The 19,284-nt window shown below is 42.3% G+C and overlaps 1 long non-coding RNA gene across 1 annotated transcript; it reads right to left on the reverse strand.

Annotated features, from left to right (window-relative positions):
• Window positions 1-5,656: 5,656 nt before the first annotated feature.
• On the reverse strand, window positions 5,657-18,357 carry LOC138064128 (uncharacterized). Its single transcript, XR_011137398.1, has 3 exons — window positions 18,247-18,357; window positions 15,551-15,774; window positions 5,657-5,911 (listed from the first exon to the last, which is right to left on the reverse strand). It is a non-coding gene; the product is annotated as an uncharacterized lncRNA (long non-coding RNA).
• Window positions 18,358-19,284: the final 927 nt, after the last annotated feature.

Consider the following 19,284-nt stretch of genomic DNA (forward strand, 5'->3'; position numbering starts at 1 on the left):
TCCCGGGAAAGGTGATGGAACAGCTCCTCCTGAAGGTCCTCACTAAGCATGTGGAGGACAAGAAGGTGATCCGGAGTAGTCAGCATGGATTCACCAAAGGGAAATCATGCTTGACCAATCTGATAGCCTTCTATGACGGAATGACTGGCTGGGTAGATGAGGGCAGAGCAGTGGATGTTGTCTTTCTGGACTTCTGCAAGGCTTTTGACCCTGTCTCCCATCACATCCTCCTAGGTAAGCTCAGGAAGTGTGGGCTAGATGAGTGGACGGTGAGGTGGATTGAGAACTGGCTGGATGGCCGAGCTCAGAGGGTTGTGGTGAACGGCGCAGAGTCAAGTTGGAGGCCTGTGGCTAGTGGTGTCCCCCAGGGGTCAGTCCTGGGTCCAGTCTTGTTCAATATATTCATCAATGACCTGGTGGAAGGGACAGAGTGCACCCTCAGCAAGTTTGCTGATGATACTAAACTGGGGGGAGAGGCTGACACACCAGAAGGCTGTGCTGCCATTCAGAGGGACCTGGGCAGGCTGGAGAGCTGGGTGGAGAGGAACCTCCTGAAGTTCAACAAAGGCAAGTGCAAGGTCCTGCACCTAGGCAGGAATAATCCCATGCACAGTACAGGCTGGGGGTTGACCTGCTGGAAGTAGCTCTGCAGAGAAGGACCTGGGAGTGCTGGTGGACAACAAGTTGACCATGAGCCAGCCATGTGCCCTTGTGGCCAAGAAGGCCAATGGTCTCCTGGGGTGCATTAGGCAGAGTGATGCCAGCAGGTCGAGGGAGGTGATCCTGCCCCTCTCCTCAGCCCTGGGGAGGCCTCACCTGGAGTGCTGTGTCCAGTTCTGGGCTCCCCAGTACAAGAGAGACATGGCACTCCTGGAGAGAGTCCAGCGGAGGGCTACCAAGATGATTAGAGGGCTGGAGCACCTCTCCTATGAAGAAAGACTGCAAGAGCTGGGCCTGTTCAGCCTGGAGAAGAGAAGATTGAGAGGGGATCTCATCAACGTGTACAAGTATCTGAAGGGGGAGTGTCAAGAGGATGAGGCCAGCCTCTTCTCCGTGGTGCCCAGCAACAGGACAAGAGGCAATGGGCAGAAACTGAACCACAGGAAGTTCCATCTGAACCTGAGGAAAAACTTCTTTCCTGGGAGGGTGACAGAGCATTGGAACAGGTTGCCCAGAGAGGTAGTGGAGTCTCCTTCCCTGGAGATATTCAAAACCTGTCTGGATGTGATCCTGGGCAATATGCTCTAGGTGGCCCTGCTCGAACAGGGAGGTTGGACTAGATGATCTCCAGAGGTCCTTTCCAACCTAAACGATTCTGTGGTTCTGTTTTAAAGAGACTCATGACAGTGGTACTCTTTCCCTTCTCATTTCTTATTCTCTGCATATAGTTATCTGTCTTTACACATTCTTGTCTGATTCCATCTTGGAATGGTGCATTCAGACCATGTCCGAACTATTAATAACATGTATGTCTCTCAGCTGCCCTCCTAGCTTAGCAGTATTTGTCCATAAAGGTAAAAGGAGCTGCAGAGAGGGGAGCCTGCCAATTGCATAGCCAAAATACACTCAGCCACACCCTGGTAATGAACTGACTTTTGGAAGGATTGCACAGATTCCACCCCGATAGGTTTTGGTACCACACCCCCTATCTGATCCACTCTCTGCAGCTCTGCTTACTCCACTAGAACCCACAACCAGGGAAGGATAGCTCTGGCCTGTTAATGCCTGCAGGCATAGTTGTTCGCTCTACCCTAATCTGAATGAACAGATGAACTCAAAGTTTTGGAAGTGCATTTTCTAGACATTATTCATTTAAAACTGAATCCCAGTTCCTGTGAAGTCAACAGGAGTTTTGCCAATGAACGTTGACGCCCCTGCTATTTTATTCCTTGGCCTCCTAAGCAGGAACTGCCAATCATGCTGTATTACACAGTAATTTTATTAGGCATCCAATCGTGCTTTCAGCAAAGTAGAGACAAGTCATCCATTGCCTTTGCCGGCAACAGAATCAGGCGCCTTCAGCAAACCACCAAATTCTTTACATGTTTCTTTTGTTGGAGACAATTCAAAGCAACCTGACTTCCAACCATGACTTCTAAACTGATACACTAAAACATTATGCCATCAAATATGTGTAGCATCAAGCTCCTGTCTGTAAGCCTATTTTCAGACATTTTCTCCCTGTTTCAGGAGCTAAGTCCTCTCCCATTTCCTTCTGAATAGCAAAGCTTGTAAACTAGACTTCTGTAGACTTCATGTTATATTATTCTGTACAACTAACATGAAGTGTCAAAAAAATAAGATAATAAAAAATCCAGATCTTATTTTTCATAGGAAAATCAATTTTGGCTTTATAAAAATGTGTAATTACCACTTCAGACTCATTGCCTGGAGGTATGTATTTTTGACTGTGTCTTTCTGTCTGATTATTAAAAAAATTAATACAGCTGCAGATGGCAAAATATATGCCTAATCATATTAGGCAATCTCTTGAAAATACCGGCACCTTGGAAAAACAGCTCTTGGCAGAGCTGAAAGCAATGGATGGTACGGCTTGAAACTAACTTTCTTCATCCTTTTATATCCCTTTCTCCAGTTTCAGCTACAGTCAAGGCAAAAAGCCATCATGGAGCTTCTTTCCACAGTGTTTACATTCAAAAACCTTTAAGAAGGGAAAGCAGAAAAATGGCAGTATGGGCATGCTCCTTCAGGGACATGAAAGGTGGCCAGCACAGGTCTCCTCCATTCAGGGTGTTGCTTTAAAGCTATTTTGTACAATCAGAACAGATAGAGATACAGCAGTTCTAAGCATTAGGTCCAATTTGTCTGCATATTCCCCCTGTTTACACAATTGTGAACTGACATAAACAAAGCTGGTTTTGTAAGCACTCTTCAGCAGACCAAGCATAGCGTTGAAAATTAATAACAGGCATTATAGATGTATAGAGTCTATCTCTGACACTCTTTATTCATAGCAGTAATATGAAGTACATTTACACAAAGCATTACAGGTAATATGAGTAACTAATGACCAGAAGAAGCAGGAGTTATTAAATAACATGACCTGACCACTTCTGCTGACAAATTAAACAGCAAATACAGTACACAAGCTTTAGAGGTCACTAAACAAAAGCGATTACCAACTGCCAAAACAGAAAGCAACATCTGTTGCTGAGGTCTATACAAAGAAAATATTACTGCTCAACTGCAATCAAAACCATTCCACAGCTCTTAAAATCCACAGTTCACTTTAAATGTATTGTATTTTATTTGAAACCTGATATTTTGTAAGGTTTTCTTTATCACTTAAAAAAAGCTTTTCTCCAAAATATTTCACAATAAATCTCAAAAAATTCTTTTCAACAGGTCTTACTCTGTATACTGAGCAATACTGTTTAGTTATACTGTCGTAGCTCTCAATCATGATTCAGTGTTTACTCAAATCTATTTCTGAGCTTCTCCAAAGTCATAACTTTCAGATCATAACTCTCAGATTCTACATTATACTTGTAAATAAAACTAACATAATAAATGAAACACTGACAAAAAATATTGGGGGGAGGGGTTGGAGGGAGGTGGAGTATTAAGAGCCATATTGATTAAGCATTAAAGGATCATTTTTTCATGTTATGAATATACAGAAAATTCAAATTTTTGGAAGTTAAAGTCCTATAGAGTATACTCTGCACTTTACCATCAACTGATAAAGCTCACTTTGAGGGCTGAGATTCCTCATCTGAACAAAGCTTCTCTGATTTCTTCTTTGTTGTGTCAAAATCATAGGATATAGGCAAAAAGGGATCTCTGGAGGTCTCTAGTCCAACCTCTTGCTCCAAGTAGGGCTAGCTCTGAAGTTAAATCAGGTTGCTCAGGGCCTTTTCCAGGCAAATTTTGAAAATTTGCAAGAACGGAGAATAATCTCTTCGCGCAATCCTCTGATAACGCTCTTGCTAATACAGCCCTGAATGCAGTTGGCCCCCATCACTGCAAGGGCACACTGCTGACTCAGGTTCAATCTTCTGTCTCCCGGCAACTCCAGCACCAGCCCAATTCAGTAGACGGTCCACACTTTTCCTGGTCTTGCTGCCAGCGTACCTGTGGAAGCTCTTCTCATTTCCCTTCACATGCCACACCTGCTTCAACACCAGCCAACCTTTGATCTTGCTTATTCCATCCCTGCATGCCCAGGTGATGCTTCTATAACATTCCTCCTTGGTAGTGAGCCACTACCCATCTGCTTCCTTTTTGTATTTGAGCTCAGCCAGATGGTCCTTGTTCAGCCACACTGGTTTCCTGCTATGCCTGCTCTATATCTCGCACAGTGGGATGGCCTGACCGGCCAGTAAAGATGCCAGGCACATGTAGGTTGAGTCCACTTGAAAACAGGGGGCCAACATGGTCCAGGTTTGAGCTTTTAGAGCACTCCAGTATTTTGGCTTAGAATGAATTTTATTTTTCTCAGGGACTGCTGGACCACTTTATGTTGTCCCACATATCTAGACTACGCAGTAGGACTGAGACTTACTAGTGCCTTACTCCACCTCTGTCAGGGCTATGGATTATAAGTAAGTCCATATGTGACTGTTTGCTTATTACTACAGTCAAGGGGTTAACAGAGGTGCTGCTTGAATCTCAGACTTGAACATCAGGCCTTTTTCTGTAAGCCATGGTTTCCTTTCGCCTTACTCAGTGTTGTTACAGAAGGAACCACGTATACCCACTCTGCTCATTACAGCCTCAAAATCAGAAGGATGAACATAGATGACTATTCAGGGAGACACAAATCCAAAGAGAGTTCTGAAAAGCAGAAGCCTGACATTGAACCTGAATTCAGAGATGCCTGGTTAGAGGGATGGATGGAGACTATAGATGAAAAAGTAATCTAAACACAGTATTCTGGGTCTCCTGAAGTTTAAGACTATAGGGATTTAGAAGAACTATAAAAGAAGGAGCTGAAATAGTCGAGACAGGAAATGATTCAAGTATGAATAAAAACTTCAGCAGAGCCAGAGCTGAAGCAAGGAAGAAGGCTGGCAATGCTGTAGAGATTGTGAGAGACCAGTTGACACACCAGGAAACTGTAGGGGAGGCAGGGGGATGAGGAAATCAATTCAGTCACAAGAATGACTTCAAGATTTCTGGCCTCCACTACTGCAGAAGTTAATTAGGCAAATTATTGCATTAATAGTGACCTTCTGGCAAAGTTTAAAAAAGACTTCATAGCTGTCAAGACAGCATCCCTGCAGGTTTTTTCTCCTCGTCAATAAAAATTATTAAGAGAAAGGGGGATGCACGGGAAAAACTGCACTGGTATTCTGGTACTGACATCTGTAAAGCCTACCCTCAGTGCGCTTGCTTTGAAATAGCCTATAACACATATTTGGAAATACACAGGCAGAAGATGTTATTTGTTTGTGGGGACATTGCAGAGTCAAAAACAACAACTAAAGAAGCTGCAAGAAAGACTTGGCATTGAGAACTCTCTTACAGCTAATGATCATGGAAGAGGACATGAAACAGAAGGATCACAGCAAATGCAGAAGATGGTTGGAACATACCATGTAGCCAGAGCTTAGTGGGCTCAACAGAAATGGGAATGCTAAATGGAAGACAAAGTCACGGTGCCTTTCCTACAAAAGCAAGGACGATTCAGGCCGAAAATAGTAAAAAGCTTAAATGAAGAAAAGGTGCAAAGAGGCTTAACATGAAAATAGCTCAGTTACATATTTTTCCAGTCTGCTTGGGAAACAACAATGACAACAGCAAGGTGGACAGAATTCAGTGGAATCCCTTCTCCACCCAGTACATGTTAAATTCACCTTACTTGAAAATGCCAGGCAAGACTAAAAACAGAGACTGTGCAGGTGGCTTCTATGCCAAAGCTGTTATCTTGATGAAAAAATGTGAAAGGCTGAAGAATAAACATAAAAGAATAATTATTTCATAGACCTGTAAATGTAACAGAACATAGTCCTAGAGAAGAAATAAACAACTCTTAGATCAAAGGATTCATAGATCACCTTCACCGGAGGAATAAGCAGAAATTTATTAGTCCGCTTTTTCCTCTTTTTTTTTTTGAAGCCAGCACACAATAAGTATACAGCTTAATGTCAACTTAAATTATACCTACAGTTTTCTGACAGATTCATTTGCTTTTTCAGGTTTATGTCTTACACACTGACAGTTTCTAATCAATAGGACACAATTCCCTTTGAGAGTTATTAAAATATACCTTGCATTTAAATGCAATAAAAAGCATGACTGAACATGCCTCTGTTCCTCATAACACATAAATACCACATCTGGTCCATAAAAAACATGCATTATACAGAGGTTGTATGAATGCCAGATACATATTATTACATGGAACTGTTTTATCCATCTAGTCTAATTTCCAGATGTTTTATTACTTGTAGACAAGAGTATTGTCAAAACTGTTGCTAGAAGTCCATTTATTTCAAGAGGGCAAGGGATAGGGATAGCAAGTTAAGCTACAGGAAATGTCTGCCACACAGTTAATAGTAAGTCATGTGACTGAATCATCAATGCTATCATGTTGAAAGAGACGCACTTAAAAATTCAATATCAGACTAAAATTTCAGGAGACCGCATTTTAAATATACGCTTATTCTTCCAGCAGTAAATGACTCACAATTGCAGGTAATATTTACAAAAAACAGATCAAGCAACTAATGGAAATGAAATGGAAACCATTAGTACAAAAGGTACTGGTAACTATAATCAGTTCCAAAAACTTACTGAGCAGCTGGCTAAAGATTCAGATATTGAAAACTAATCCCCTTTAATTCCCCCAATTTTGAATTGGGTTGTGCTCTTCCCCCCCCCCCCCCACCAAGTCTTTTCTCAATCTTTTCTCTGCAAGGAACAGAAATGTGTTTTCAAACATTATTTGAAATGAAATTGACAGTTCTGAAGGAACCACATGCCATATGAAGAGCTTGTTTGGATCAGCGACAGGAGGTTTCTAATGAATGCAATAGCAAGATCTAGGAGTGCTGTGTGAAAAAAGGCACAGTATTAAGTAGAGGAGGGGATGAAAAGGCACATGGTAGGTGAGTGCACAAAGGAATGGAAAAGCTGCAGGCATGATGCCATAAAAATGGTGCTTCGCCAAAACGTCAACAGACAGGGCTAAGATTTAGGTTGGGCACAGCAATGTAGAAATGATGAAGCAATTTTAAGAATGGCATTAGAAAGCAGACACTAATATAAGTGTCAGACAATAACCACTAGTTTTCCTAGTGATTTAAGTACGTTTGATTAAACAAAGGATTTGGTTAAGTGAAGCACATGCTATACAGAGATCTGAAAACTATCAAACGAATATACACAGATATTTAGAGTATCAGTGTGACATTTCTGATTTTGCTACAAAAAAAACTTAAGACAACTATACTAAATTTACTTCGTGATCCTATTCAAAATGGCACCACTAGTTAATCTTGTAACTTCAGTTTCTAAGAAGTAACAGTAACCTCTGGCTCTTTTCTGCCATGCAGCATTTCCTATATAGTCACTGGAAATCAGAAGCTCCTCTCCTCAATTCATTGTGGGTCCTGATTCAAATTACATACTACCCCTCACACGATAGCTTCCTTTTTCACAAAACTCTGAGCAGGAGCACAGCCATTAAAAAAAAAAAAAAAAAACTCGATGCTAACATAGAAGGAGATATTCCTAACCGTGACCCAGAGAAACCTGGAGGCTACAGTCGGGAATTCTAAGGTACTCCTCTCAGTTGTATGATTCCTTTCACTACCTCTCTTCAGATTTACTGAACGTCAATGTTAAAAACAGGTTTACACTATGCCTCCTAAAAACTTAGAAAACATTTCCAAATTGTTTATCGAAATAGATTATAGCTGGGATCTTAACATTAATTTCAGACCTATGAATACCATGACCTCATTGCTTGTATTTGTCTAAAACCCAACACTGACTCTGAACATGCGCTGGACTCATGATTTCACGACTGGACTCAAAAATGGGAAAACATTTAACATCCTGTCCATGAGAAATATGACAGTTAGTCCACGTAGATCTCCAGAGATCAGTTCAGGATGATCAGCAATAACATACGCTACTCCTCAGGTTAAAGCTCATCCTACCGCAGGCGCTAGCCCTCTTTTCTAAGGGAAGCCCCAGAGAATGCATTATTTGACCAGCATTTTAGCAGGCCTCAGGTTTAGTGTACAGTCAACACAAGACCATGACATCTAGAATTACAGAATGCAAGTCACTTAGCACAGGCCTGATCACTCTTGCATGATTTTTCTCTATCTCTTTCCAACTCTTTGTTCTTTAATAGTAAATGGAAAGCAATCTGGGCAGAGAGCATGTCTGATTCTGCTTATACGACGGATTGCTCAGTGGGGACAGGGCAGGTAGGAATATCTCGTGTACAAACACCAAGAAGAGACACTGCACTGTTTCTGTGCTGTAAACTTAAGTGAATTGTTCCTTTTTTGGATCCTACAAAAAAGAACTGGTTAAATTCATCTGGAGACTCTTGTGGCTCCTGCTCAGAGCAAAAGCAACAATTCAGCCTATGCTGCTGAATATTCTGTCACCTCTAGGGATCAAATCTGTCACTTAGAATATGTCTGTACAGTATCTAATAGAGAGGAATTAAACTTGACTGTGACTACAGCAATATTGGCATGTAATGTAAGAATTCAAAACAAGCATCTTGTTACAAACATTACAGACTTACACCTTTATGCTCAAAATGGATTTTTCTTCCCAAAGTAAAAAAACATAAGGACTATAGATACTAACAGTAGTGTTTATGTTAGGAGGTCTCCAAATACTTTGCAAAAGAGACACAGCTTTTCAGTTATGATGTGCTAGCCAAAGACATACTAACCAAGTCACAGAGACGGAACAACCCCAAGCTAAAGCAGAACAGCTGCAAATGACATAGCAGGTAAAACTGGCCTCATCCTCACAGTCTTTACATTAATGCATTCACCTGTGTCCCACTATCAATTTTTATTGAAAACATCTGCAAGCTCTCACTGCAAAACTCTATTGTTTTTAATAACACTTTTCATTCTCTTGGACAAAATAGTATCCTCAAAGTTTGCCCCTCCGGGGATTTTTCAACATATTGTTACCCATATTACTGTCTAAAACACAGGGTTATTCCTTTTGCAGTTCTCATGAAAACCCAGGAAAAAAGGATACAAATTGATTTTTCTGGACTAGAAGATGTGTCTGCTTTGAATATACTCTGGGTCCTGTTTGCATATATGCTGTAATCCTAACACATGTTCTTATTTCATTTTATAAGGACCAGTGGAAGAGTTTGTATCCACTGGTTTCTTTACTGCTCCATAAAGCATGCCTCTTCTGTAATCAAAGTTTCTGATAAAAATGAAATGAGCCTAAGGAGCCTAATTCCTACCTCCTTCCTCCATATCCCCCCCATTCACTCCATTCTGCATTAAGGAGTCTGTATTTGACATTGCTGAACAAGGGTTTTGATTATTTTCTTCGTAACAGACTATGCTGCATGCAGTCATTTCTGCTTTTTCGGATCACAGTCCTGTTTTAAAGTAACAGAGAATCAATAACAATTTGCCAGCACTAAACAAGATCTAGTTCAGCAAAGCACTAGAACGCATTAGTTGTGGGCAACGCTTTCTGAGACTTTGGACATACAAATACCAAATAGGTATCACAACACAAGCAAGTGTCACAAATAACATGTTTTGAGAGCATCTCTGCCTTTTACCTTTTGCTAACCCCTTTCTTGTTAGGTGATCTGACTGCTCGGGAGCCAGGACTTGACTCATGGGACTTTACCTCATTGAAAAGCCTGGAGCATAGAGTGACACAAGACACTGTCTTTTGATCTCCCCTCCCCCTACAATATCTACTTCCCTTCCAGGACCACATGAACATAGCCATAGCTCTGTGCTGTTGCCATGTCAGCCCTTTTCACACCCTACCTGCCCCGGCGCACTGAGACACAGTCAAAATAGAGCTGCAGGATCTCTCTGTCCAGCTGTGGGAGCAGGCTTGGGTGCAGGGCAGAAGGAAGAGACAAAGCATGGCAAGGTAGCATAGAGCAGCTGGACCTAGTGAAGGGTATCAGAGCAGGACAGAAGACAGTATCATTACAGTACTGTGCCTAACAACTTTGATATCACATACATTTGCCTCTTTCATCAGTATATATATTTAATTTAACTACAGTGTATTACATAGATCTACTCTAGCTGGTGCTCAGTAACAGCAGCATTTGTTATAGAGCATTGGCAGGAAGGCACTTCTGGAGGTCTCTAGTCCTCTCCTCTGCTCAGAGTATACTCAGATCAACACCAAATCAGGGGTCAGCCATGGTTTTGTCTAGCCAAGCCTTGAAACCTCCGTCAATGGAGATACTATGGCCTCTCTAGATAACTTGTTCCAGGGCTGTGCAAAAGAAGTTATCAGCCTGTACTGATGCACAGGGTTATTCCACTCCAGGCACACTTCTCATTGCAGATTTGTTAGTTCAGTCCTTAAGTTTCTCAAAGTCCCTCTGACCTGAAGCTCTACCTTTATGCTTGTCAGCCACTCCCCTAATTTAGTATTGTCCACAAACTGGACAATACTCACAAGAGACCGTATCTGCTGCACATGCCTGCATAACCCTCCCTAGAGAACTGGGACTCCACTTGAAACCTGTGGGGGAGGGGGGTGGTGTGTGTGGTGTGTGTTCACTGGGGACATAAAATACAGTAATTTAGGAGAAAGATCAAAACTTTTCTAAGGCCTTGGCAATTGAATTCAAGCTTTACATTTACAAGCTTAACATTTTCAGTAATACAGAAGAGGGAGACCGAAACAAAGCAAGGCCCAGCCAAAGCCTGAGAAAAAGTTTTGTTTCTTTCCTCTGTAAATGTAGCTGTTTTATCCTTTTTGCTATGGGAAAATTCTTTTAATGTCCTTACACTTACAGAGTATGGGCTTACTCCAACATGTTGAATTTCGCTCCATCTCAGAAGCTGCAACAATTACACAATTAACTAGTATCCAGCCATCTGTAATTAGTAAGTCTGAGTGTTGCTTCTCATAATACAAGTAATCATGAACTAGGCATCTGATCTGAATGGATATCTGCACACTGAAAAATGCAGTAATATTTGTTTATTTTGCCATATACATGTGTTTATTTTGCCATATACACACACAGCAAAGAGGAACTCCACAACGAAACCATGCACACAGAACCCAGGAGCAGTTCCTAGTCAGCTAGCAAAAGATGCAAACAAGACTAATTGCTATTTTCATCACACTGTAGACCCACTTTCAGGCTATGGTTCTCAGGAATGAGTGCCCAGCACTGATTTAGTGAGAGCACAGCGCCACCTGCTGCTGAAGACAAGGCTTCAGTAGGGAAGAAAAGTTTTTGCCATCTTTCCCAGTAACAGTGTTACTTCTAATTAAAGCAAACAAACAAATAAACAAACAAACGAAGCAAAAAACCCTCTCTGTACAGACCTCATCCTCTTTAATTATTAAAGCATTCTTCCAACATATATAACTTGCAAGTGCTCTATGCTTCGGATGCCATGTGGAAACTGCTAAGCAAATTTCTGGGCCATTTCAGCTATTCTATCACGTTCATATTCAATGCTGACAAGGCACTTCCCTAGAAAACATCTTAGAGCTTGCATGCACAGACGTTTTAGTGTAGCACATATCAAGTGATTTAGAAGGATCTGTGTCCACAATACATAATTTCTTACAATGATGTAACACATAAGTGAATGACACACTCTAACCAGGATAAATTTATCTTCAAAGCAATAAATAGCGGTTACGTTTGTGTGGTTGTGCCTTTGCTTTGTAATACATTAGCAGTTGACCAGGTGCTTTCCTGTGGTGCATCTCTGCCTGATTCGTCACTCTGCTTAGGTGGATGTGCTCTACTATCTTGAGCTCTTGGAAGCCAGGTGTCACCTTTTTGGCTAACTGCTGCTGTCACCCAGGTTTTGTCCATTTCCATGCTCACAGCCCAGGAGAGAGTACATCTAAGCAGCAAACTCAGCACCTGACCTATGCGCTGTGCTGCTTGTCATGTTGTCAGCCAGAGCTGTGCTGGGACTCTGGAGTCCATCTCCCCCAGGAAACAGCAAAGAGGCAGGATGCCCTGAATGCAAAACATCAGACCACTTTTGAGGAAATTACTGTCTTGCGCTGCTATCAAAGCTATCTTGCATGGACTAGTGGTCTTCTCTGAGTCTCCTCTCCTCATCTGAGTTGCACTCTCTCTCTACCTATACAAATAGGCTCTTACATGATTAGAAGTCTTGCACTAGAAGACCTTTTAATACCTCAGAGCTCCATGATTGAGGGAACGTATATGGAGGAAGTCAGGAGCTAGTTACAGAAAGAGGTATGAGGCTGGAGGCTGTAGTACAGAATTGTGAAGGAGCTTGCCCAGAAGACAGTTATGGAGAACAACTGAAGCTATTTTTAAGAAGAACTTTGTTTAGTAGGCGGCCAGAATTGCTTGAATGTTTGGGCTGGAGTAGTAAAAGACCTGGGCATCTCTAGAGACAGGGTCCTAGAGAGGTAAGAAATTCTCCTTCTGCTTGAATAGTCCTTATTCCTCTGTGTTCAAAATGGCAACCTGTTTGCTGATTGCCCTTTACAATCCAGCACAGCCCTACCCTATCCTGACCTGCCAAACTGTGTGAGTGGTGATGGACTGTCATCTGAGAGAGCAGCAGGAAACGATCAGGCATACATCACTGCTGAGTAACAGTCTACACAAGATCTCTGACTTGGTTCTGCCTTCTTTACCCTCTAATATCGCACTATGAATGATCACTGGAAACCAAAGGACCAGGGCTAATGAAACTACACACATTGGAGCAATCTATCTGGGAGCAGCAATTCTCCACCAGAACAGTAGAACAGCAGACTCCATCAGTCTGGAGTTCCCAAACCTGGAATTAGTGCCATTCCAAACCTCAGGATTCCCAGACAGTTGTGAAGCAAAAAGGGAAGGTCAAGAAAAGACCATGAGGTGTTTTATAGTCAGCCAAAAGCCCAGCAAACTAAAATGTTCCTGCATCTGGTAATGCTCTTTTTCCCAACATCTGTCTTTCACACCTTCTAGGGACTTAAATACTCCAGCCACAGACTTGACTCAGTACCAGAACTCTCTTCAGATTTTCTTGTATTCAAACACAGCAAACACTGAAACACTAATCTGTCTGTAAAACATAGCAAGGCCAGCTGCCTAAACCACAATTCCCTTTATAAAACAACATACATATATTACATATGCTGTGTCAACAATTTGCTTTATAGCTGGTTCACATACTTACATACACTAATCATGCTTCTGGCATATGCATCCATTCACAAACTGTCCTCGCTATTGTTGAAGCTGTTTTGGCCTGTGAGTTTTCTTCAAGTTACATCGGTTAAGCATCCTGTTTTGGTTAGTTCTCACTCCTAATCACTCCGTCAACATCAGTACTAGTGTTCTCAGTGTGTAGCTTACACACAGCTCCTATATAATCTTCCATTTTGAGATTGTTCCCAGCCAATAAACATACTTGAAGTCAGCCAGGCCTAAGCCCCATAGCTCATGCACTCTGATCGCACAGGATTTCCAGGCTTTTGGAGGTTTCCAGCCTTTTAGATCTAACAGATGCTTGGACACCCCCGATCTTAAAATGTCCTTAAAATCAATCTATACAAAGCTTCCAGGAGAAAACAGAAGATAAGTCCAGTGAAACCTGGACATATGATTGCCATGCAGAAGATTGTCTGAAAGCTAGGTGAGGAATTTACAGTGCAGCAAGTGACTCCATGCTAAAAGTTTATTCCATTTTCAAATTGCAGAAACTTTACAGCGTACTCCAAGTACTCCCTGCAGGGAGTTAATGCAAGCAGCTCCTTGTACTATGAAATTATGATCCTACCTTACTCCGCCACAACATTTCATCACAGGCAAGCCCTTCAGCTGACGTTTCAAGACAGGGTAGCTATTAGACATAAAGGTGCTATCCTTTGCAGACAAGCCCTAATAACTAACTCATGTAGCGGAACAGTTGAATGGCTTACAACCACTGAAAATATTTACTCAGAATTCAGGTCAACTCAGCGTTAGTTTAGAAATTTAGCTTAGCTTGGAAATACGACAAATTAAATATCCCCTGATTTCCAAATAATGGAAAAGTCACACTTCCTGCTAATTTTAATAATTTCTTTCAAAAATCAATGGACAGGCCTTTAACATACCCTAAAAATGTCTTCAAGAGACACCAATGTGCAATTGCCAATATGTAGTCAATTCACACCCTAGTTTATCAGGCCGTAAATTCCTCCTATGTTGACCAGACCACAGTGGCCACAAAACATTACTCAGTGATAATAATAAGGAGGCAGATAAGAAATAGTGACTTACTTCTCAAGTAAGAAGGGGATTGAACTGCAGACACCATAAGGTAAATCCCTTTACACACTTGGAAATACCAGTGAGAGGAGACTAGGCACTTTGGAGTGACTGCTACAGCCACAGAAGAACTGGAAGCACTGAGAGCCAGATTCAGGTGTTGCAAACACCTTTACCACTTTCTCCCATAAAAGATATTTCTGTCTAGCATTATCCTGCCATTATGGTTAGCAAGATGAACCTTTAATATTCCTTAAAGTTTGAATCTCTTTTTCTTTTTTAACATAGAGTGTGTGTGGAGGCGGGGGGGGGGGGGAATGGTGATGATCTGTACAGTTCTGCTGCAGAAGTCAAGCCTAGCTACCTTCATGCCATTTATGTCATATTTTATTTTTTATTTCATCAATCTTTTCCTTTTTTTGGACTTCCCAGAAGAAGGAGTTATATTCTAACTCTAACACTTAATTTTTACCTTAGATAATTCAAAAGTCGTCTCTGATGGAAAAGGGGATGCAAGTTCCTTAAACCAATAGTGATTTTTCTTTGCAGTTTTTTAAATTTCCGCAGAAACAAAGTAGTACTTCTAGCACTCTTTTAGTAGACACGTATAAACTGTAATATTATCTAAGACTTTACAGGCATAGATTACAGGCACACTACCTGTTCTAAACAGGTTACAATCCAAACAAAAATCAATAAAGAGAAGCCTTTGAACAATAATCAAAATGCGCACCTCTCAGAAGCACAACATGAAACAGGTTAAGAATAAAGAGGTCTTATGATAGCTTTCCACATCCTGGACTTTGAGCTGATATTGGAGCTAAGCAATTTTTGAGGAACATCCTCACTGCTTCCCCAGACTGCCCTATGAATTAGAGACAAAGTCAGGAATTCTTCACAGATACTTCAACAACAGCATTTGCTAATAGTAGTACTCTCTGGAAGCATACCATCTCTATTATCATTAAAGATGGTCTTGACTATCACTTGAACAGCTCCAATATATCTGTCTACCTACCTATTTTAAAAAGAAAACAAACAAAAGAGAATAATTCTCTCCCCAATTAATTGTGCTATTTCTTCAGTCAACTATAACGAGTACCTAAAATAAGATGCATCTCTTACCTGAAATTTACTCCCATTGTCAAAGTCCCCCTGCACGAATGATGTTGAAATGTCTCAGATGAGGTGTTCTCTCCATCACTATTCCCAATTGTTATGGCCCGATTATTTCCACAGATAGCAGCAAAAGACTCCTTCCTTCCCAGACTCCTGTTTTATCCGTATTTATTCGCTTTACTGCATCTCATCTTGCCTCTCCTCCACTGCCAGCATCCACACACAGCTCTCTTAAAAAAAAAGCAAGTTAGAAACAACTATTGATTCCACAGAAGACAGAAAATTATTCAAGAACTAAATCTAACTATGCGTATTCTTCAGACTAAGGAAATGACTGCAACACAACTTGCCATTTACATTTTCTATTAGTAACTTCCACTAAGGAAGCCCTTATCCCAGATCCCTGCCATAGACTAAGAGGAAATAATAATACACCACATCAAATACCTTCCACTGATGTCCTTCACTAAGAACATAAGAAAGCACTTGTTCTGCCAGTGTATGCAGATATGTTACCATCACTGATAGCAGGGTTTGTGATTGTGCTGCCGAGGAAGCACATAGGGCATACTGCGCGTGTTACAAGTTTGTTTGGGCAGAGGGAAATGGAAGCTCCTTGGGTAGGCATGAGGTTCCTAAGAGACAAGGTAACAAAAACATGCTGTCCAGCCAGGGAGTCTTCCATTTCCTCACCTTAAATAATGCGTGTGGCTGTTCTCCCTGTACTCTTTTGAATAAAGGCTTTGTTTGGGGGACTAATTGATCTAAAGGAAACTGATTCACATTGACAACTGATTTATGTCATGCACATCATACTTTCTGACTGCTGTGTTACCTTTCTTTAAGGAACCGAAAGCTTCAACTGTTTGTATTTGGGATCCATTTAATCTTCCAGCTCTTTCCCTACCACTGAAGTACAGAGGAAAAGCACAGGCACTCATCAACTTGTGGCTGTCTAACCTCACACTCCATTTCATCTCTCTGCAGTTTCTTTACTGATGTTAAGTTTCCCCTTAATATATCTCCTGAATCCTCTAAACTTATTTTAAGAGCTTGTTATCTTGAATTGCACTACTGTCTTTTCATTTGATTCCTTGTGCACATGCTGAAAACAACTATAGCCCCAGCTCTGCAGTTTCTTCATAGCCACAGTTTGCTATGCTCAGTGGAAACCCCACTGAACTCAGCAGGCCTCTGAAGAGGCAGTCAGCTGCCATACAACGTACTGGAGGACTGCAGCCTGCAGTCAAATACTCTTCAGTTCTACACCTCCCTGCTAAACGTCTCTATTTCTTCTCTGTAAGCCTAAAACCAGTCACTAGATGTAGTATAAAACTGGGTTACATTACAGCACTTCAAACAAAATAGCATCTAATAATGCATATGCAAGACCAGATTGCTTATTGTTATTAAAGACACTGCAGGACTTTTTAGCCAGGTTTCCTCAGGAAATGAGGGTAACGCATTCATGTTTGTCTGCTCCACCTTTCATGCAATAACTTTTACATCCCAGTGGCCAATTTCAAGCAAAATTGGCATAGAGGTAGCTGCCTCAGAGATATTAAGTTCCTACAAGTTTCATCAGAATAGACAACTGAGTAAAACAAAGGCATATTCATGGCCTGTTCATGGCCTGTAAACTTACACAAAGAAAGACCGCTCGCTGTCTTTCTTAAATATCAGAAAATCCACCCAGAGAAGAAAACATGCAAAAATTGGCTACATTAGTTTTCTGTGCACAGAATAGCTTGTTCTAAGAGTGCCATTAATAAAGACATCTACTTAGCTGGTATAAAACATCCTTGCTCTCCTGAAGCTACAACCACAGGAAGTAAAACTAAAAGCAAAACTACAGGCAAAAAAAGCTCAGCACATCTAGAGCAACCAAGCCTTTGGGATGCTCAGGCTGCTTTAACACTTATCTGTAACCAGTAGGTCTTGTTTAGGAGATTACTGCCCCCACCAACTTCCAGAGAAGTCATCCTTGCCCTCTATTTCCCAAGCAGAGTTTACTTATCTCTCCAAAGTAAACATGTGCCAAGAAACACATGCAATAATCCAGATTTTCTAAATATACCTAAGAACACGAACAGAGGCAGGTGACCCAAACAGCTGAGTCAGCACAACTGAGGAGACAGTCGCATGAGACAAAGAGAAGGTATAACAAGCAACTCAAAACCTCTGCCACAACTTGAATAGAAATGTATAGCAATGGCCTTGGAGACTACCAGAAAAGACCACACTGTCATTTCCATCCACACTCATCTCACTGCATGTTGAGAGAGGACTTACACGCGTTACTACGTGTTGTGTGCGTGCTCAGTACCGTACAATAAGTAACTGCTTTTTACTTATAATATTGGGAGAGTAAATAACATTCTGCCAAGGATGAACCTCCATCAAACAGCTTAAGAATTCACTCCAGTTGCACAAATAGGCACAGCAAACCACAAATACAGGATGTTATGTGATTCATTTCCTTACACTGCAGTTTCAGTCTGAAAAGGCCTGGCATAGCCTCAGCCTTCCCCAATCCTTCTGTTTCTTCGCACTCCGTCGTGCCGTGTGTGCATGTGTGGGTGGGTGTGTGCGTCAGCAGGGAGATAGGTTCCCTGTGTGATCACACAAGTTTTATCAAAAGGGAGTGGGAGTGCATGTTTGGGACCGGCGTTGAGGTCACAGCTGTAGCAGTTTGGACCTACCTCCTCTTAAATTCCTATGGACCCCACTCTACCATTTTTCACTAAATGGCTTCAACAGTTTCCAAAGGGGGAGTTCTTGACAAATAGTAAGTAGCAGGTTCTTCTCGAAACTTGCAGAGTGACATAGCCCAAAAGAGGATGACGTCAGAATGAAGTCAGAATTTCCTTTCCACTGGAATTTCCAGCTTTCAAACATTTGATTTTCCATCTGAATACTTCATAACAATTTTCAAAAATTTACTCTGGGACCTGTCAAAACACCTAGTTTGCATAGAACTTGTAACACTTCATAGCAAGTCAGACTTTTTGCTTATTCACATTAGCAAATAACACAATTTGCAGAGACAGTCTTTTCAAGAGATAAGAAATTCTGTTAAGACTGGAACTATTTTGTTCAAACAAGCGATTGTTTAGATTTTCCTTGAAAAAGCTGTAATCCAAATCAAGACTTTTCTACACAAAAATTGATCAGAACGATTTCTGACACAGCAATGCTCCGTCAATACTCTTTTGATCAGTTTTACAAACAGGAGTCAGTGGTACGAGCCGTGACACGAGACGCAGCAAGCTCTTACAGGGCAGCACGCAGCGCAGTAAGGAGCCCAGCTGCCCCCTCGCAGCACGCCTGACCTTCCCCGCCGCCCTGGGTCCCCGCCAGAGGACGGCCACCGCCACAGCAGCCGTCCTGAGGGACGGCCGCTGCCTCTCTAGAGCGGGGCTCTCGAGCGGCGGGCGCGCGGCCGTTGGGAGGGCGGGCGCTCCTCAGGCGCGGCCGTCGAGCGGCGGGCGCGCGGCCGTTGGGGAGGCGGGCGCTCCTCAGGCGCGGCCGTCGAGCGGCGGGCGCGCGGCCGTTGGGGAGGCGGGCGCTCCTCAGGCGCGGCCGTCGAGCGGCGGGCGCGCGGCCGTTGGGGAGGCGGGCGCTCCTCAGGCGCGGCCGTCGAGCGGCGGGCGCGCGGCCGTTGGGGAGGCGGGCGCTCCTCAGGCGCGGCCGTCGAGCGGCGGGCGCGCGGCCGTTGGGGAGGCGGGCGCTCCTCAGGC

This window comes from Struthio camelus, chromosome W, assembly GCF_040807025.1.
Source record: "Struthio camelus isolate bStrCam1 chromosome W, bStrCam1.hap1, whole genome shotgun sequence".
NCBI classification, from domain to species: Eukaryota; Metazoa; Chordata; class Aves; order Struthioniformes; family Struthionidae; genus Struthio; species Struthio camelus.